At 42.2% G+C, this 21,793-nt stretch overlaps 1 protein-coding gene across 10 annotated transcripts in view; it reads right to left on the bottom strand.

Annotated features, from left to right (window-relative positions):
* LCLAT1 (lysocardiolipin acyltransferase 1) overlaps positions 1–21,793 on the bottom strand; it is a 112,055-nt gene that overhangs the window by 4,191 nt on the left and 86,071 nt on the right. The window lies entirely within an intron of this gene.

Genomic DNA, 21,793 nt, shown 5'->3' with positions numbered 1-21,793 from the left:
AGAATACTAATCTCCTTCAAGACATGATTGAAAACTGTCAAAATCATGGCAGAAATCCCAGAAATCCCAGAGATACATTAACTATGCAGACTGTGTTTCATCTGCTAGAGTATCTAAAGGCTGAAAGGTCAAACTTTTCCCAATCACTGCCTGTTCTGAATCTGAACAAAAAGCTTTGGGGACAAGATTACACACTGTACAAACTAATGCAGAATTACAACAGTAAGAGAATTAAGTCAAATGTAAAGGAGAGAAGAGGCACATCTGGTCTTGGATAACGAGCGCTGTATATGAGTCTGATGTTCAGCTGTTTGGGTAAAGGGAGCACAGCTAACCATTCAAACAGCAACTGCACATTAGAAATTCAAGGGGCTATTGATGAAAAACCCCCCTAGTCTTCATTAGCATGCCTGATTGAGCCAACATTTTTGAAAGGATATCAGTCTTGCCAAAGTAGGGCTTGCTAGAGCATCCTTGTTCTAACTGTTTTTACATTTTGCACTTTCTAAATATCATCTTTATCCCCCAGCCTCTGAACAGACATTCTTTTTAGATTTCATAAAGTAAATTCTGCTAGTGTAAAACTGATCTAAAAATAGGCATGTGGTGCACTGGACGTTGCATAACTGCTAAGTTCTGCCAGCAGTGATTTATGTTGCTGTTTTTATTTGGCTGGCTGGCTCAGGGCAAAATAGAATTGGAGACTAAAAGCTGTCTCCAGTTGCAGCAATTGAAGACTTTTGTTCTCACAGATGATGCCACTTCTTGCAAAGATGATCAAAACCTACTCTTTAGCCCCACTCTTCATTTTCATTTCCTCTCCTTCCCTGGCATTTTGGTTTTTCTTTACAGCCCTAAAAATGACAGGGCCAGAATAGAAAGTTACTTTAAAAGGCCATGTTCAAAATGATGTATCTAAAGTTCAACTCCAAATATCACAAGAGGGGGAAAAACCCTATTCAGCCTTTCAGATATTTTATAACTGTGCTATCTTGAAGCAATCTCTCTTGGACAGTTTTGTGGTAGGTTAGTTGGGGTTTTAAAGAGATTTATATGGCTCCTTGGAGGTCCATCACAGCAAATCTCAATATTCCATCTTTTGTCTAGCTCTGGGATCACCTCTGAACTGAGCAGACAATCCCTGTGTTCTGCACAGGTAAAACCTATCAGATCTCTTTCCAAGAGATACCAAAATTGATCATGTCTTAGAAACTCAGCCCTTACAAAGGGAAATAACTGCCAGCCTGTTGCACCTTGGCACAAAACATTTTAGTTTTGAGAGCAGCTTGCATTTTAACTCCCCTATTCCAAATATTTCTACCATCAGATTTACAGTCATCCTTCAGCACAGACATCCATCCCTTACTTCCTGGCCCAAGCAGGAGAAGGGCTGCTACATAAACCTCCAAGAAATTTCCATCTCTTACAATCTCCTTCCTCCTGATCCTCCATAGCTCCCCAGGTCTAGTGGAACATAAAGCCTATACACTTTACCCCAAAAGAGAGGCCAGAAAAGTCCAGCCTTCCTGATATCCTTGCATCAAAAAAGACTTTTATGAAATGAGTTTTTAGCCAGATGAGTTTCTTGCACATCTTGCAGTCATTCATGCCTGGGCAGCTAAACTATCAGTCTGCCAACTGCATGAACTACTTGAAAAATCAAGGCTTGACACTTAAGGGCCACTGGCATACAGAGCACAGGTCATAAATCATCAGATCTGCTTAAGACACAGATTTTCTGACTCTGTGCAAGCAGGACTGGCAGGACTCCCTGCACTCACATAGCTGGTCTGATGTCTTTAGCATGCAGGTATATTTCTCCCCATGAATTCCTGATCAGAAACAGGAAAGCCTCTGCTCCTTGCCTATGGATCCATAGCCTCCCCAGACAAGATACCTTCCAGCAGGGCTTCCCACCAGACTGCACATTTTCTTTGGCTTTTATGGCCTTAGTCACCCAGAAGAAAGCTCAAAGAGCTGCACAGAGGAGGGAGGTTGTTACTGTTTCAACATTACACACGGGGAAATTGAGGCAAACAACGATTACATGGCCTGCTCTGTGTGTCCAGCTGGAACCAGTATCTCCTAATTCCAGCTGCAAGATTCACCTATGAAAGTGTATTTTATACAAGAAGAAAAGAAACTTCAAAGGTTTATTTAGCATATCTGAAAGAACAGAAATATCAGAAAGAGAGAAGACCAGAATACCAGGTTTCATATGCAAGAGGCCCCTTGCCTGGGTCATCCATATTTAATAGCTCCACACAAATGGCAGCCTGAAGCTTTAATTCCCTGGCAAGGCAAGCTACAAGACAATCTGCTAAAAGGAAGAAAAGTCACCACAGCAGACAAAGGTAGACCATTCATGAGAAAGGGAATTCCCTTAGGCTAGGTTTAATCAGGCAGCTCTGAACCTGCATCCTTTGAGCATCTTTACTGTCTCTTTCCCTGTGAAGTTAGGCTCTTGCCTCTGCAATCTGGAGATATCTAACAACATGTGTTTCAGATACATAGCAAAGTGCCAAACAACCAGAAAATCAGTGATCAGAAGTGAAGACATAGGGCAGTCACTGACTTAAGGATGTTTTTTCCACCTGAATTTAAAGACCTGCTTGAACAACCTGTTTCTGCTAGTTTTGAAGAAAAATTTTCCCATGGGAAACCACATCATTCTATGTCTCTGGTGGGTCAAAAAAGAAGTAAGCAAACATACAGCTCAGAGAAGCTGAGGAGGACAAAACACTTCTTGCAATATTTTCAGTGACATCTGAGAGATTGTCTTTATCCTGTGAGTATCCATGACTCCTTGAGGAAGGAATGAAGGACAAAGGAAATCAAATAATGTTCAGAGATCTGCATCTGAAATCTAATTAAGCTAAGAAACTGCTATTTAGCCTAAAACGTCAGGCAGGTAGCCCAGCTCCTCAGGACAAATAAAAACACCAATTCCAGCAGCTTTACAGTTCCATGACTTTCTTCCTGCAGTAGTGGAATTATGTATCCTTTGCACCCAAGAATAGTATTTTGTCCTATGCTTTGTAAGAGCACCTCAGAAAAGGAAAGCTTACTGCAGTGCTCAGGAGTGAATATGAAGTTTATTTCTAACTATTGTTAACCAGCTGTAAACTGCACAACATGCAGACGATGATTAATCCATGTGGCAGTCTCCATTTTGGGATGACAAAATGCCTCAAAAGCACTATTCTTTAACTTACTGAACTTTCTGTGCCCAATCAAAGTTATTTATATTCCAGCTCCATTGATACACGACATTACTTCAGGCAGTTACAATGCACAGCTGGTTGCTTTGGGCACTGGACTCAGGTGGCACAGGGAGAACTTGACCAGGCTCAGGACCAAAACATCAGCATCAGAGAAAGACACATTTTTTTTTTAAAAACACTTCCAAGGAAAAATGAGGATGTTTTCTTTCACTACACGAGTTGTTCAATACGAATTTTTATCCTGCAGCATCTGATAGCCCCATGCAGCTCAGTTTCTGCAACCCCCTGCCCCAGCAAACCCGAGCACACATCCCCAGTGTGCTCACACACAACACAAGTGCACTATACACTGGCACAGCCAGCCAGCATCTTTTATCTCATTGCTTATCATAAAACTTTACTACCAAGAGCCTCTTACTAGGTTCAAAATAAAGATATTACAGGCAAACTGAAAATTACTTTTAATTGTGTGTTCAATAATACCATGCCAGCACAGTATTTTAATTCCAGGAGAAAAAACTCAGCCTGAATGTAGAAGGCAGGATTAAATTATATTCAGCTTCCTTCAAACATATTCACAAAGAGAATATTGCAGTGCAGCTACAATTGGAGACAACTACCAGAGGTGAAGCTCAGCCCTACAGCACCATCCCAAGCAAGGGGGATGGACCCAGCCCCTGCTCCTGGATGGATGGATGGATGGATGGATGGATGGATGGATGGACCCATTCCCTGTGCTAAAGCTTTGTTTGGGAGCTCAAGCACAGTCTGTTCCTCAGTTCTGACTCACACCAACCACAAGGACACTTCCTTGCTCCTACCCAGCGATGCTGAGCAAGCTCACTGTGAGACAAAGGGATCTGTACAAACCAGGGCCAAATAGTGACTCAGAACAGGAGCTCTGAAAGCCAAAATGATCACCACTGAGCTGAAAAAGAGGATGGCCCCAAGGCAAATCCATGCAATGAACTGCTCAGACTCTCAGCAGCCTCAAAGGTGCATTCAAGTCTCCTTGGCATTAACAGGGGTGGCTATTACCCATCTCCATCCCTACCAAGGATCTCAGCAGCCCTAATTTGTCCTACTTTGGTTATCATTGACATTCCTTTACACCTCACAAGGATTATACTGGCTCTTTCCCTGCTCTGATCCAGCAGAGAAGATGCTATTCTTAACCAGGGTACATCACAGAACAGCAGCTGATGAGCTGCTGAGCCACCACGGGGAGAGGCACACGCAGATTCTCCCACAACAGAATATCCATTCTTAAATTAAACTGCTCTGTTGAAAGTGGGACCTATATGTGAGGTCCTTGTTCATCCTATCTCCCAGCCCAATATAACTTTTATAAGTTATATTTATATAACTTTGCTGCAAAGTGACATACCTGTCCCTTCATTGCACAGCTCCAGCTATTTCATACATTTCCAGGTTTCCATTAAACACTGGCTGTTGCTCACCCACCTATGCCTTAATATCCTCCACCCTATTCACATTTCCTTAGGAAACCCAACAGGAGGAGGCTTGGCACTTCTGTAAATAAAATGATCAGCAAGATAATGAAAGAAAAGATGGAAATAAGTAGAAGAAAACTTGTCAGGTTATACAATATTTGAGTATTTTATGTTAGCCTTAAACACAGATACACTTTTGGACATTAAAACAAAAGCCATCTAAAACTGCTTACTGGGAAATATTACTGTCTTGGCTCACAAGATTTGAGTGATTTTTCCTTGAGAACACAGTATCAGGAGGGAGCAGCTTCAAGGATTTACAGCTCCTCCTGGGAAGTATCATGCTTGTGAGGATTTAAAACTTCAGGCAGCCCTCTTTAAAGCAGTGGTGTCAGCTGGGGTTAATCTAAATCACTTTCAACTCAGTAGTTATTGGAAATCTTTTTTAGGTAAGTGTAGCAATCAAATAAGCAAACAAAAAAAGACAGAATGATAATGCTGCTTTGATTAACAGAGAAGAGTGGTCCTGCATACCAATTCTTTCTATACCTATCTGATTTTCCACTGGCATTGTGATACAAGGAGAGAAGGAGCCCTTCCACCTGCTGACACTAAGGAGTTAAGGACACTGCACCTCTGGTCCCTGAGGGTGGGAGCCAGGGGAAAGGACAGCTCTGTCTGCTTTCTGCTGCCCAGCAGGAAGGAAATGTGCTCTGGCTGCTGCATACAGGAGTAGGGGACTACTGGGATCCCATACCAGGTACCTCCAGCTGAGATATACAAAGATCAAGAGATGTAAGGACATCCTCACGGCTATCAGCAACCATTACATGTGCTTAATTCTGTTGCTAAATACATTTAAATCACATGGTTTTGCAGCCTGATGCTACATCTCATTAATATGTAAACAATACCACTAACTGAAGCTGCTCAGAGGGTGGTGGTGGGGAAGGAGATCCGATTTGACTTTGAAATCTCTGTAAATACCTCATTTAATTATTCTAAGACCAGACTGGAATGTTATCATCATCTAATCTGATCTCCTGAATGACACAGGAGCTTATGCAGAATGCTTTGAGTTCTGCCATGGATGTGGTGAGACAGACAGCCTGCACTGCCCTAAAGCTTTTACCACGAGACAAACAGCTCCCCTAATTAATCAGGGGGGCGTGCATGTGTCTGTGTGCATTATTTTTGTTCTTCTACTTCCTGACCACGTAACTTGGCTAAATTAGAGACCTGTCTGCTCACAGAGGTAAGTGGTGGTATGATCTGTCAACCTCGGAAGTTGCTCCTGAACAAACTAAACCTACTTATTTGCTGAGATCTCAATATGAAACATGGCTTTTAAAGCTCAAACCCCTCTGTAGCTCCCTGAATCTCTTCTTTTTTCAAAGCATGGGTGCTGGAACCAGTACAATTTTCCAAATGGCCTCATTAAGTCCATACACAGGCATCTAGTACTAACATTCCTACCTGCTTCTTGTTTTTCCGCTCTTGCCTGTGACAGAGCTTGAGATTCTCACACCCCAGGCTGGTGTCTGCTAATTGGCTCCACCAACTGCATCCTGGGCTGCATCCCAAGCAGTGTGGCCAGCAGGTCCAGGGAGGGGATTCTCTCTCTCTGCTCCACTCTAGTGAGACCCCACCTGGAGTGCTGCATCCAGCTCTGGGATCCCCAGCATTGGAAAGACATGGGCCTGTTGGAATAAGGCCAGCAGAGGCCATGAAGATGCTCAGAGTGCTGGAGCATCTCTGCTACAGATAGGCTGAAAGAGTTGGGGTTGTTCAGCCTGGAGAAGAGCCCTGTGGAGACCTTAGAGCCCCTTCCAGTAGCTGAGGGGGGCTACAGGAGAGCTGGAGAGGCACTTTTTACAAGGCATGTAGTGACAGGACAAATAGGAATGGCTTTAAAGCTTTAAAGTGAAGGAGAGTAGGGTTAGATTAGATACTAAGAAGAAATTCCTTACTGTGGGGTGGTAAAGCACTGGCTCACACTGGCCCAAAGAAGCTGTGGATGCCCTATCACTTGAAGTGTTCAAGGCCAGGCTGGATGGGGATTGGAGAAACCTGATCTAGTGGAAGGTGTCCCTGCCCATGGCAGAGAGCTTAGAACCCAATGATCTTTGAGGTCCCTTCCAACCCAAACCATTCTATGATTTTATTTATTTATTTTATGATTCACATTTATTGCTCGAACACATCTCTCCCCTTGCCCTCTTCATGGACAAATTAATAAGGAGGACTGCAGCTAAGCCTGCCAGCTCCCTTCCTCCTCTCCAGACCAAATCAGATGGTTTAATATGGAACTCTTCAGTTATGCTATAAGAAGTCAGTACTGTGGAAGACTTAAGAGCAGGTCAAGAAGTATTTTAATCCTGATCTGCAAGTTAAGATGTATCAAGTGCTAAAGTGACCCGTAGTTTGTGGATTAAACTGGACAAAAATTCTGGGCATGGGTACTGAAGCAAAACACAGAAGATTTAGCTCAGAATTATTGCAAACATTGTTTAAACAGCTGTGCTTTACAGGATTCATGTAAATCCTGTAAACCCATTCAAGTATGGGTCGTGCTGGTGGATTTCATGTGTTTCAGGACAGCTTATAGCCTCCACTAAGGTTTCACTGATAAAACTCAGCCTTCCCACCTCTCCAGACTTGAGGCCTCTGATCCTGCTGCTGTCAAAGTCACAGCCAGCTGGTTTGAAACATCTCACGTGGCTCCTGTCAACACAAACCCATGAAGGACTTCAGGAACCAAGGCTCCCTGCTAAAAGAGGAATGAATCCCTGTGCAGATGAAGGAAGGATGTGCACAGAAAATGGGGGATCCAGCCACAGCAACAGGGAATGATCCACTGGCTCTCTCCACAACACTGCCCAGGAGCTGCTGCTCCTCAGTCTTCCCTCCCTGACTCTGAAGGGTTATTTTACAAATTGCAAAGGAAAAGCTGGTCGAGCTATAAATAAAACACAAAAATATGTGGAGAGAAAGGAATGAAGGGATAAAAGGGTTGGAATAACAAGTTATTTTCAGTCACTGGAGATGACCAGGCAAAACTGACTCACCACTCTTTACTCTATCATTCCCAAACTATATTTATCAAATCCAGATAACAAAAATGCCATGTTTATTCCCTTGACTGCATATCTGCTCTTCCAACCTCCCCTGCTACAAGTCTTCTTGACACACACATATGGGATTTGGTTTTTATTGGTATGTTACAAGTTAGGTAGAAAAAGACATTGCTGTTTCTAGGCTTATAGGACACCACTGGTTTTTCAAACAAAAAAATGATGTTTTATGTAACAGAGAGACACTGACACACTGGTATGCAACTTTCCAACTCCTCTGAGCTCAAACATGCATTTCCTGGCAAACAGCCAACCAGCTCAGATGAGAATCACAATTCTGCTTGAAATGAAGATAATTTGCTACACTTCAGTAAAATCTTTTCAAAAAACATCATGTGTACTCTACCATGTTACAATAAGATGTCTTGCTAGGCAGGCAAATGTACCTAAATTAGGAAATGGCTGAGTTATTTTTATTTTTTAAAAATGCTAAACTAGACATCCAGGTATTTCTGGCAAGCTAAGTATCATTACAATTAAGCAAAAATAAGACACCAGATACCCTTAAAATAAATCATACACAGACATACAGAGCTTATTCTTATCTATAAAATAACAGACTATTCACCTAATTTTTTCTGTTACTTGTTGGGCATTTCAAATCCCTGGGAATCTGGGAAAGAAATAATCCATCCCTGTGTGAATGTACATTTCTTTGCTGTCTACTTGAATGAACAATCTCTCTCCAATGCAGATGACATTAAGCATCAATCTCTACAACAGAAAACACATTCCTATTTGAGGTAATCCAGTTCTACCAGAATCCAGCTGTTGTATCTGCAATTTCCACTGCCACTTCTGACTGGCCTCACTGAGTTAACAGTAAAGCAAAACACTCTGGAACAGTTTACATACACAACTGTCATACCAATGATGCTCAACATTGCAGGATGTTACTGCTAGGTAAACAATGGAGCTGGCTTAAACCCTGGAATTTTTGGAGAAGAAAAGTGGTACATTTTTAAAGATGCAAGCAGTAGCAGTATGTATAAACTGCCATGCTGTAGTGCAACAGCATACAAAGGCTTTTGGGCTCCCAATTAAAATACAAGGGTTAAAGAGGTTATACTTCCCAATCTCCCTGGTCTTCTTATTAGATGTTATTTAATTCCCTCAATTCTTCCAAAACCCTTGCTCATGCTCTTTTCAAATGCTTCTATCTCTTTTCTATGCTTCTAGGATTTGTTAGCACGCAAAGTAGGAATTTTCTCATCATTTTCTCGTCATTTTTAATCATTGCCTTAAATAAACATTTTGCCAAAGCTGCAGACTGAGCATACAACTTATTCTGAGCCTTGTCTTTGGTAAAGTCACTACAAAATCAGTGTGAGTCACTGTGAGTAGAGGAAACTAATTCACCACAGACACTCAGAAGGAAGCAGCTGTGGCAATTCTTGCTTGGTAATCAACAGATCAAAGTGCACCCCATCTCCTCGGAAATGCCATGGATTCTTGCTGTCCATCAGCCCTCACTTCAGGCCAGTGGAAGGATGGTGCTATGAATAGCATAACACCATCCACTGCTGTACTGCAACAGCAGCAATAAGAAAATAAATGATGACTGTTAGAGAAAAGACATTTCATTCTTGGCTTCTAGTACATTAAAACTATTCTTTTTTATAATTCAGATATAAAGGTCAGCTTCCTTTCCTCACCTTACTCTGTGTTGGTCCCTTTTTCCAGTCGCTACAGATGAGTACCCTTTCCTTAACTCAGGGCACTTTGCTGTCTGTCCTCACTACCCACAACCAACCGCTAGAGAGAACTCTTCAGCTGTGCACTGACCCGACACCGCCTCCAGCCCTGCCCCTTCAGACCGAACCAGGCATCACTCTCAGCCTTCAGCAGCCCCAGCAAGAGCAATCAGGAATCAGGGGGCGACTCTGGTTCCATGCAATATGACAGACTGGCTAGATGATATACCCAGTACCACTGCTTTTGGGATACACGAAACTGAAAACGCATTTTGAGATATTTGATATTACAAATATGGCCCATCCCAAACCAAAACACTAAATGAAAACGTACCCTGAACCAAAAATAGAGTATGAACTGGATATTGAAAAAAACACCTGCTAGCTGCCACCTCAAATATTTGGATGGAGTGCTTCTGCAGATGTCCTGAGCCGATCTCTTGCACGCCTCACCGATTTGTGCTATTGCCATTCTTGGTCACAGTGGTTTGTTTTCATTTCTGTGTACAAAGCAGGAGGAATGCAGAACAGCACCAGCAGCCCCACGAGAAGGCATAATTTCGGCACACAGAAAATAGTGATGCTTATAAGCTCTCTCCAATTGATATATAGACTAAAGCCATAGCAACGCTTCAGTTTAACCTTGATTTTGAAACCCAGGACAAGGATTTTGCTCTGAAAACATTTCATTCTCTTCTGTTAGCAGAACTTCTGTCAGGAGCATCTGTTTTATTAGCTGAATTTTCAGCTGAGGCATATTTACATAGAAATGAGCTCATCTATACATCTCAGAGAGAGAAAAGGATTTGGGGTAGAAAAGCACTCAGGTTTCAACTCAGCAGCAAAGCCCTAGTCATGAAAGAGTCAAGAAAACAGAGCCTCTAATATACTTTAATCTTCCCTTCTTTATTGTAACCCTCTAGATGTAACTTGGCCCTTTGAAATTCAACTCTAACACTGCTAATTCAATTTCCCTGGTTTTTTTCCACTGCTGGCTGACCACACAAACCATAGAGCCCCCTGAAACAAGAGTATACAGCACAGCACAAAACAGGCATTTAGACCCATGGCTGCCTGCACCAAGATATGGACTTATAGTTCCCAATCCCCTGGTGCCAAAACAGTTTCCACCAGACCATGATACACACAAGTGAACAAATCTTGTTAAATTTAATCAGCCCAGTACTTGGGGGAGCCATCTTAATCAGAAAGGGATTTAATGAAAAGCCACAACGCCAATTAATACTCTTTAATTACGACTGACTAATATTTATACATAAAGAGGAATTTGTTTCAGGATTAGTCTGAGACCTGGAAGAAGCCAAAGACATCAATTTAATAATGGAATGCCTAATTAAAGTATAATGGAAACCTAATTGTGATATACTGCTTTGTAGCGCACATGATTTATTTAGAACAATTGCTTTTCACTGGGCTCATTAGGGAAAGTTAAACAAAACACGATAGCAAAAAAGAAGAGGGAAAAACAGACACACTGGAACTTCCAAGATGATTATAATCAACTGATGAAAGACAGTGACATATTTGTCAGATAAAACACTGCCATCCCTCCGCAGGCTGTGATTAAACTTTCTAAAAAGGATAATGATTATATAGTTTCTTTCCTCCCTAATGACACAGGATCAGACCCAAACCCCATTGCAGCTACTTGGTGCAGCTCCTCTGATGGAAATGAGCCATAACATTGAAGGGTCTAACGGCCTTTGGATCCTCCTCATGCAGAGAAGCCTCACATAACACAAGCACCCTCCCAGCCACTGTGGAAGGAGAAAAGAAAACCAGTGCAGACCCTTCCAGTCCTTCCTACCTGTAGGAACTGACTGCAGGACTGACTGTTCATGATCAGGATGCACTTCCTTAAGAAGGGATGGCCCTAGAGGTACCCATGGCACATAACTGATTGTCTCCTATTTTTTCTTCCCAAATAAAAAATAAAAAGCTGCCCAATCCACTCTTCTTGCAAAACCAAACACCCTCCTGATGGCATCCTGGTGGCACTGGCGTGGTGGTCCCCACAGAACACTGGGCTAGTTGCTACTCCTCCCTTCACTCAAGACAAGGTGAAGGACGTGAGCTGTTTACTTTGCAGCACATTTCTAGAGTGTCAGAGCAAACAGTGTTTCTTCCCTTCATGGTTAAAAGGTAGAAAACTGAAGGAAGTGCTCCTCTACCCAGCAGTGCCTGCAGAAAACAGACACAGGGAGGTCCAGGAGCAAATGAGCTTCCTCTGACAGTGACTGCTGGAAGCACTGAACAATTTTCTCAGCTCCAGCTCAGTTATGGTGATGTGAGAATGGCTGTACCAACAGGAGCTGTCATGACAATGCCACAGAAAAGAGAAAGGGATGCTCCATACCACGGGATGTGTGGAAACACAGTAGAGCATGGCCTTACAGATGCATGAGGAATTGCAGCGATTTTGAATGCACAGCAACAAAAAGATCTGTCTCCAGTGATAAAATGATTTGCTAATGTTTTTTTCCCAACTGCTGCAATTCATAGAGATACTTAGAGGAATTACACTAAAGTCAATTCCTTGAATGAAAATGAACAAAGACTGCTGGGAGTGCCTGGATAGTCATTCCTGTGCTGAGACGGAAGGGGGGAATTTTGGGCACCCATCTTGTACTTCCACATGGGTGGTGCTGTCAGTCTGCCAGCCAGAGAAGTAAAAACTGAATTCCTTTTGCAAGGACAGCGAAAGAATCAGATACAGGCCATTGGTTCATCTTCAGATCTGGTCTCAGTGTCACAAGAACAAGACTGAGAGAGGCCATTTATCCCAGTATGCAATGGCCCAACACTGAACCAATGTGCTTCTCTGCTAAGGCAAAGACAACCAGGTGTAGGGTCATCCTCTGTGCTTTGTACCTTTGTATTAAAGATGTGTACAGTAGTGGTCTGCTGGTTTTTATACTGATCAGAAGGCAAACCCATGCTGCCAGCTGAAGTCACAGATGAGAAATGTTGTAAATCCTTCTTGTAGAGTCATCTTTGAACAGAAGTCTAAAATTGGTTTCCTAAAAACATCTGCTATAAACTTCCATTTCTGAACTCCAGTGGAACATTTAACTCCATTGGCACTGCATGCTAGAAAGCTCTGAAAGCACTCATCACTGATGTTTTTAACATTGCTTTTTAACACAAATATGAGTATGTACATAACTAAACCACAATGAATAGAATCAATTTAGGCAGTTGAATTTATTTCATACGAATTACAGAAACAAATGGCCTGCAATTTAAAAAGCCCATTGTTGTCAGTATACAATTGTTTTCCTTAAATATTTTAACTCAAGGAAAAATGTAGCCCCCTAAATTTCACACAGTGCATGGAGAGGACAATGCTTAATTAAAGGGAGAAACTATGTGTCACAACAGAAAATCCTTCTGAGCAACGTTTTCCACTTATACCCTTTGCTACACCTAACACATCTGAGTTCAGAAACACTTTCCCTCAAAACTACCCGACCAATCATTCTATCTGCATGTTGCTCCCCTAAGGCTTACCACTGAAAGCACAAAAGGCATCACAAAAATCTTCATTCCACAGCTTCCTCCACTGGGAGATCCCAAGGTGTTCAGGAACAGCAAACAGATGGGAAACACTCACACTGGGAAGACACCCCAAAAAACTCCATGCTCCTCAGCAGAACGTTGCTATTTTCCCTCAAGTGCTCGTGAACATAACCCTGTTCACTGCAAACAACATTTAGCCTTGCTAAATTCTGCCTCAGTGCCCGTGGACAAGCTGCACACCATCTGCACAGCCTTCAAGGGAAGATTGCTATTCCCACTCATATTTGGCCTACAGACACAAAGAGCTGTGGAAGGCTTCAGGCAGGAGGGAAAGGACAAGAGACCTCCTGAACACCACTGAATACATCAACATCTCTGCTCTGGAGGAATGAGAGGCAAGGGAGAGACCCAGCCCTGGGCTGATGTAAAACTCTCAACTGCCTGCAGGAAGGCTCTGCTGTGGTACAGCATGATGTCCTCCTCAGCCAGGTGCAAATGGGGAAGGGAAGGCTGTCCTTCCAAACAGAACAAAGAAGTTGCCATTGGGTCACAGGGCAAGTCAACAAAGGTGGTGAGAGAGTTGAAGCTTATCTGAAGAGCATAATCTCTCTTCTGAGGAAGAGTCAGGCTTTTCAAGAGCTGGTGAATGATGAACTGCCAGTTAGTCTTCCAAAAATAAACAATGGGGTGGGTGATGAAAAATTCAGTGTAGCTTGGCTGAGCAAAGATAGTTTAGCTCTAAGAGGTAATTTTGGTCAAAATCTTTCTCTCTTTGGGCAAACACAAGCAAGGAGAACTTAAGTACCTTTGATATACTTTTTGAAACATGGAATGCTGAAGCCTACAGTCCACCACTCAGTATATTTGCTGCCTAAGCAATGGTGACACAAACTACCTCCCACCAACTCTTCCATCTGCCCTGCTTCCAGGAGCACTAAAACAAATAAACACACCAAACAATAAGCAATTATTGCATGAATATCTCTGGAACTACACACACTTAGTGTCTGAGACAAAAGAAATACAAACCAAACCTCTTATTTTTATTCTCCCAATGCCATGTCAATCCACAGTCATGAATTCTTAAAGTGATGACAGCAACATTAACTGTGTTGCTCTATCATAGAAACAGCCTTTCAAATATCTAAGCTACAACAAAATTCATTTGCCCATCTGATGACAACTGTCCAGGCACCTGTGGTAACTCATGTTTAAGTGGCCTGCACACCAAAGTGATGAATTTTTTGATTAGCTTATAAGAGATTTTGTAGGTCAAATCAAAACACAGTGTTAGAAGAGTGAGTACACTGCTGCAGTAACAGCTAATGTCTCAGGTTGCAAATGGAATATTTTTCTAGATCAGTCTGTGATCCAGGAAGTTGTCATAGTATCACTCCACTCACCAACTGCAGACATGAATGAATAATTCTATCCATAGAGTAAAACCCTGGCACATTTTGGCATTTTAAATTGACTAGTACATTGAGTTATGGCACTGCCTGCGATGAAATAATATTGTAGGCAAGAGACCCAAGATGGAAATGACTTGGCTACTGTCCATTTGTCTTCACTGACTTTCAAAAAACTTCTCCCTTGACACTAAGAGTGAAAAATTAGGTACCAACATGTTTTTAGACTTGCTGGTAAATTATCTTACTTAATCTGAAATAGGAAACTTATAGAAGGTCTGGAACATTAACTTTATTCACCTTTATTCACACCTTTGAAGCTATTATGGCTGCTTCTCAGTTACAATGCAGGGTACATTTCTATATTGCTCCCTGTGCTGCACATCTTCAGAGAAGCAGCTGAGATGTACACAGTAGTAGACTGATAAAGCTACATCTCCACTGCTCTCTGGCAGTCTCAGGGCAGGCAGGAGGCCAAATTACCTACCTGTTCCTAGTTACTTACCAGGAACACCCTCCTGGGGCAAGCAGCAGCGAAATCCCATAGAGACTCTCAGAGGGAAAACTTCAGATATGTCCAGTGGCTAGCAAAGATACCCTTCCTAATTTGCTGTGTTGGGACCTGGTGGTCTTTGTCCTCTCCAGCCAGGTTAACTCCAGGCAGACCCTCTATACAGCCCAAGGTCCTGCACAGAAGGGCCCTGGCACCACATGCCAGCGGGGCCTCAGTGGGATTTGTTCATCGCCTAAAGTGACAGGATCAGCCAGGGGAGAGCAGGAGGACTGTGCTGCTGAGTGCTGTCACCAGCCCAGCCCCAAGTGTGCCATCAGTGGCTGAGCAGGGCACTCCTGAGCCAGGCAGCTCCACCAGCCATGGGTCCTGAGAAGGCCAGGCCCTGAGGTTTGGATTGACCATCTGCAGCAGGAGCAAAGAGCTCATCCATCTAGAGGTGCTACAGGCACACTAACACACAACAATCATTTACACAGCACTTCAAATAATACCTAAGAGTGCTTGTACTCTTAAAAAGAACTGCATGCAATAAAAGGGGAAAGACCAGATGAACAATTACCTTCTCTTGTTTCCTGCACTGGAGACACAATTCTACTGCCAACAGTTGAAGTCAAACTATGACGTACAAACTTGAAGTACACAACCAGAAATTTATCCCCTAAAGCAAGATGAAGATGACTAAATGCTGAGGAAATACTTATTATCAAAGAAGGGTTCCAAAATTGAGAAGACCATCATTTTGTTCTGTCATTAAGCAGAACCTCAACTAAAAATGTTGATGCTATAGCTGATCTATGTAGCTGCTTCTGATTTACCACACATGCTTTCCCTTCATGATCCATGGTCTGAAAATGTTAGCCAGTAACAATACCTGTCTCATTTTTAAAGACTGAAAAAGGGAACAGCAGAGCAAAATATCAGTAAATGCATGATGCCCTGAATTCCTGACTCTTAAGTATACATTCTCAAAGGGCTGTTTTAAGAAAATATTTACTTTTTGGTTGTTATGGTGATCATCTTTTCACAGTAGTTTATAAAAATAGGGATGGCTAAAAATAAAAATCCAAAAGAACCTAAGGCACTAAAAAGGAATATGGCATGCAGATTTGTCTGCTTCAGAATAAATCTGCATATAGTGTCCTGCAGCAGCACGTTTTACAAAGGGAATTAAAGCCATGAAATTAACATTTTAATGAAGTAGAGAGACCATTGACGTCAGGACTACTCACTGATTGTTGCTTCCAGGTGGCCTAATGAGATGAAAATGAAGTTTATATCTTCAGCTAGTCTAAGCCAGCCTTGTTTTGTGACTGTGATTGAATTTAAATGAGAAGATACTGCTGTGTGCAAACATGTCTAGGCTGGTAAGTAGCCTTATCAAATCTAGGCATAATAAATGCTTGATTTTAAATATTTTATGTTAAGAAAAGGGATTTCAGTCTTCCTTTCACAATTCAACACAAATGGAAAGCCCAAGTGTTATCATTAATTGTATAGCATGCCACAGCTTTTGTGCTGGTTGCTCCAGGAATTCCCATATAAAATTTTTACTGCAAGATGTGCTCGTTTATCTATCCAGGCACAGAAAACATTCTGCTTACGAAGGTGAAATAGGAAATTGTAAATCCAGCATAGCCTGTGGGTAACCCACAGTGAGATGTTTTGGCACCAGAGGCATGTCAGGCACTAAGGCACACTGATGGAAATGTGAGACCACCATATATTGTGAAACACAATAAACACAATATACAAGGAACTGCAGCACATCATAAATTCCATGTTCCTAAATGCCACTGAGAGCACTGTGTTTCATTTTCTGTCTTCACTATCCAGAGTGAATAGATGTGTATAAATATTTTTCATTATTTTTTATTAGAGGAATGAAATTACACTGGTTTTGCTTTAAATACCCTATCTCTACCTAGAGAACAAGACAATCATTTTGCTGGGGACATACCCTCACAATTTCTGTGAAATTCTGTGAATAGTTTAGTACTGTTTCACTTTTAACCCCTTGACACCATATCAAAAAATTAATAAAAAACCTAACCCAAAGCCAGTTCTTAACACCACACATATTATTTAGGTCTAATTCTCACTTAATTCCTGGGTTGATATATCTGTGAAGTAGTCTTCAACAGTTCTAATTTCTCACTTCCAAAGATGTCCTGACATGCAATCTGCTACTGCTGTTATAATTGATCAGCAGCAGAGACTGGAGCAGGGCTGGAGAAACAGACAATAAATTGACTTGCCTTCCAACTCAGCTCTTCTCTGTGATCAAGAGCTGAAGAAGAGCTATGAGGGGATTTATTTTAGATATTCTCTATTTTGCCCATTACAACATACATAGTTTTAGGCTCATAGCAAGAATAAAGGTAGCCCATCAACAGCTCCTTGTTCTTTTTAAAATCTAAAACCTCACAGGAAAGCCCCTTGTTTCTCTGTAAGATGAGACCACTAATATTTACTACTTTTACAGACTGCCTGTAAGCCTTTTATAGACATCAGCTTTCCAGGCAAGAGGCATCTCTGGATACAATATGTGTATTTACATTCCTAATTTTTTTTCCTTTTTATTTTTCTTTTTTTCCTCTCTTCCCCATGGGAACAAGGACTGTTGCACATGGATTACATTTAAGGACTCTGAAACTAGGTTTAAAAAATGGCCCCACTGGTAATGTAAGAGTCATACTATGGCTAAGCTACCCCTAACCCCTACACAGCATGCCCAAAACAATCTTCCTGCCTGTGAAGGCAGAAATTCCCAGAAATTTCTTCCTGTTTGAGAAATTGAGATCTCCAAGAAAGCTGGTGAGGGCCTTTCTATAAGGTCATGTAGTGACAAAAGGAATAATGTTTTAAAATGAAAGAGGGTAGGCTTAAGTTAGGTACTAGGAAGAAATTCTTTACTGTGAGGCTGGTGAGCACTGGCACAGGTTGTCCAGGGAAGCTGTGGCTGCCCCATCCCTGGAAGTGTTCAAGGCCAGGCTGGATGGGGCTCTGAGCTACCTGCTCTAGTGGGAGGTGTCCCTGTCCCTGGCAGGGGGCTGGAACAAGATGATCTTTAAGGTCCCTTCAAAACCAAACCATTCTGGGATTCTGTGATTTTACTGGGTATGAGGCACAGAGAGACTGTTTGGAAGAACTTCATGGAACGTGCTCCATGCCCTGCAACAGGAAAGGGAAAGGGACTGCTGGGAGCAGGAGGTACAGCTGGCAGACATGCATGGGGGATGCTCGTGCATCATCAGCACAGTGACACGTTCTCACAGGCAAATAAACACATCTGAGCCCAGGACTGCTCTCTGCCCCCTGGGGACACCTTGAATATGGATCTTCTGATCTGCTGCTTGCACTCCTTTAATTGTTGAGACAACTGTCCTGGACTGAGGGCTAGAGAAGAACACGAGTGCTCAATATGCTACCAAACCAGAAGTGTAGCCTGTTCAGTCTGACAGCAAACAACTGTCCCTCCAAAAGAAGGTTTTAAGCCACTTTTATTCTTGGGATGCAGGTGATAACCAATCCAGTAATATCCCAACTCTGAAAGGAACTATCCTGCCCCACACTGGATGCTCCCTTTGCTTCACCAGATCCTGCAATGAGTCCTTTCAGCACACAGAGTCAGCACAAGCCAGACCTGCTGAAGAGCTGTACTGGGGCTGCTGAGGAATCTGAACCCCTGACTATGGATAGAAGTGGGCTACAGGTATTCCAACTGCTAGCCTGAGGAGCCAGGTAAGTTCATCAGGCTGGATGCTATAGGAACAGTTTTTTTTCTCCTTAGAAACCCCTTCCTTCATCCACCAAAGAAGGTAAGTGCTGTTTCCCCCACCCATCTAAGATGTGGGTCCAGGCTTGTCTTCTCACAGCAGAAGACCCAACCTGCAGCTGACATCTGTTGTGTTGGTAAGATGCAAAAACAAGATTACACAGAACACAGTGTCCTCCTGCAATTCACATGAATTCTGGGCCAAGGGTTGGGACATTTTTTCTTCATTATTTTCCCACTGCCTAGAGTAGCATTTTCCTCTATTAGCTGCTATTGCCTAGAAGGAGCATCTGGAACAAGTTAGGTAGCCAGAGGAGAGTAACAGACATGAGCTCAGTGTGTTACCAAGACCTGATTTTCAGAGATACAACACACCTGCAGCTTTCAGCAAATTCATCACAGAGCTAAAGGGCTCAAAGCTATCTGAAAAAATCAAGCCCATGCTGATTAAACCCATTGGGAAGTATGCCACTGCTTTGTACACACCACACTAAATGCTGGGGAGACTTAGGAACATTTACTCCAAGTATGGATTGCAGTATTTCAGCCTGGGAGGTGACAAAGACATGAATAACCTCAGCAAGATCCACATCCGAGAAGGATGTTCACAAATTCCTGGCTAGCAACAGATGGAAAAACAAAGGCATGGAACCACAGCTGTTCCTTTTCTGAAATGCTGAAGGGCCCAAGAGGACCTCTGAGCTACAAACTCCATCAGAAGTGAGGGGCACACCCTCCCTCCTCCCTCCAGAGGTGTAGGCACTCACTCCATCCCTGCAGACAAACACGCTCGTCGCTGCTGCTCAGAACCCAATCCCTTCACCACTGACAAAACACAAGAGAAATTGCATTACAGAACAGGTACCTACCTGCCTCATGTGCTTTGTCACAAACATCCCCAAACTAGGTGAGAAGAAAACAGCAATGATGGACTCAAGTTGTCAAGAAACTGTGGCGTTTAGCACTTTTTAATCCCTCCCACAGTATCCTTATGCATTCATTTATCTAGAAGAGCAAAAGTTACCACGTATTCCTGAAGTAAAAACTTTCAGGGAGGAAGAAATCCATATTAAAATATCACCCTCTGACATCAGTCAGTGATCAGCTCTGACACCTTCACACCAATAAAAAGGTTCCTGTTGTCAATAGTAGATACTCAAAACAGCAGTGCCTCACGAGAAGAGCACAATGAAGACTGGGCTATGCCACTGCCTCCAGATGCATTGCCCTGAAGTCCTGGATGTTGGAATGTAACAGATTCCATCTTAAAAGCAAAATTAAAGTGCAAACAGAAAAACAAGTGGAATAGTTTCTTAGGGTTTGTTTGGTTTTTTTTTCTTCTCCTCCACCAGCAGAAAAAAAGTCAGGACTGAATTCAATTTATAATTTTAGGTTTGGGGGTTGTTTCCTTTCTTTTCCAAACTGAGGTCCTGTGTTTCAATACAGCAATGTTTACAAGATGCTTCCTGCCTTCCATCAGTCATCCAGCTCTTGATCTTAACTGATGAGGAACTGACAAGACACATATATTCCTTATTACACTGCAAGATGCTTAAAGCTCCCTCTATGACATATTGAGCTGATATTGTCTTAGTAAACAGTGCATTTCTGCCTTTCAGTGCTTTTCAGTTTCAACGTTAAGAATTCCTACTGAAGGCTTAATACATACACTTGTAAACTGACAGATCAAACAGTGCTAATGCTTGATGCAACATAATTACTTCTGCTACAGAAAGCACTATTGAAAATGAGTAACCATGTTTAAAAAAAAAAAAAAGAAAAGAAAGAAAACAAGCCCTGCTTTGCCTAGTCCTTCAGTCTTGCTTCCTTGAGTTTATACCACTTTCCAAATGGCAAAGTGCTTGACCAAAAAATTAACTGCAGAGACAGAAACAGTAACCAAATCCCATCTAGGGTTGTTTATAAGAAACCATGTGAGGCCTAAACACACCTATACAGTATAAAACTCTGAGTAAACGGCTGCAAAAATCCTGGTTCAGACAAAGAAAAAGAGATTTCCCATCAAACTGGCATGGAAAAGACAAGCCTGAACAAGACACAGGCATTCTTCACTGTGACTTTTGTTACAGGTATGAAAAAGTAGCTATAAAATGATGGTTAATGCATTTTCTCAAAACCAGATTGTAGTCTGTGTGCCTAACACTTGGAATTTACAATGCTTTAGGAGACAGGAGTATTTTTTCCATACACAATGTGTACGAGAAACATGCATGCTTAAACCTGTCTAAGTTTATTTTCTGCCTTTATGAAACGCATCTAGAATTTCCATCCTCAATTACACCTAGGATTCTTTATTGCAAGTGATGTGACTCACCCCTGTATAGGTAATCTGCCAAAAACTGCATGGCAGGCACACTACTGGCACCCCTGCACATGGATTACCTCAGTCCCTGCTCTCCCACCCACCAAAAAGTGATCTCCAAAGTGTTAAAGTTCAAAGATGCTTCATGCTGCTTTTTGGGAATGCTCCGACCATGTGCAAAATGACCAAAGTTCTGCATGGAAACAATTTTCTTCCAGGGAGGATCAGTATCTTTTTGTCTGTTTATCATGTGTTCTCTGTGCTTGGCAGATATGAATCAAACCTCTGGGTCCTGGTTGGAACCTGCAGAAGATTATTAAAATGCAATTCATTACAACTACTTTCAGCTTTATGGATGAATTTCAAAACAATCCTGTGGGTTCCAGGGAGGCTCTTACTAGGACAGAACACATAATTTATATTTAAAATTACCCAGACTGGTTGCTGAAAAGCTTGGTTCAGGTTTTTAAATGGTTTCTATGATGTTTCACTGCCTGTTTCTGAAAATTAGCTCCTAAGTGCAGTAGATTGACTTTCTCCTGTTGCTTAACTGAAGTACTTGACAGTTTAAGGATGCCTCACTCAAACAGAACTTGAGTTTGTACTTTTCCCTTTCTCAAGTGGAAACAAGATCACACAACTAAATGCTATGTTCACTTCTTGCTTCATGCACAGAATTGCAATTAAATGTTAACCTCATACATTCGGAGAGGAGATCAACCAAGG

Source organism: Agelaius tricolor, unplaced genomic scaffold, assembly GCF_023055355.1.
Source record: "Agelaius tricolor isolate 1412-34295 unplaced genomic scaffold, bAgeTri1.0.p SCAF_1, whole genome shotgun sequence".
Taxonomy (NCBI): Eukaryota; Metazoa; Chordata; class Aves; order Passeriformes; family Icteridae; genus Agelaius; species Agelaius tricolor.
This window is presented reverse-complemented; position numbering and strand designations above follow the sequence as displayed.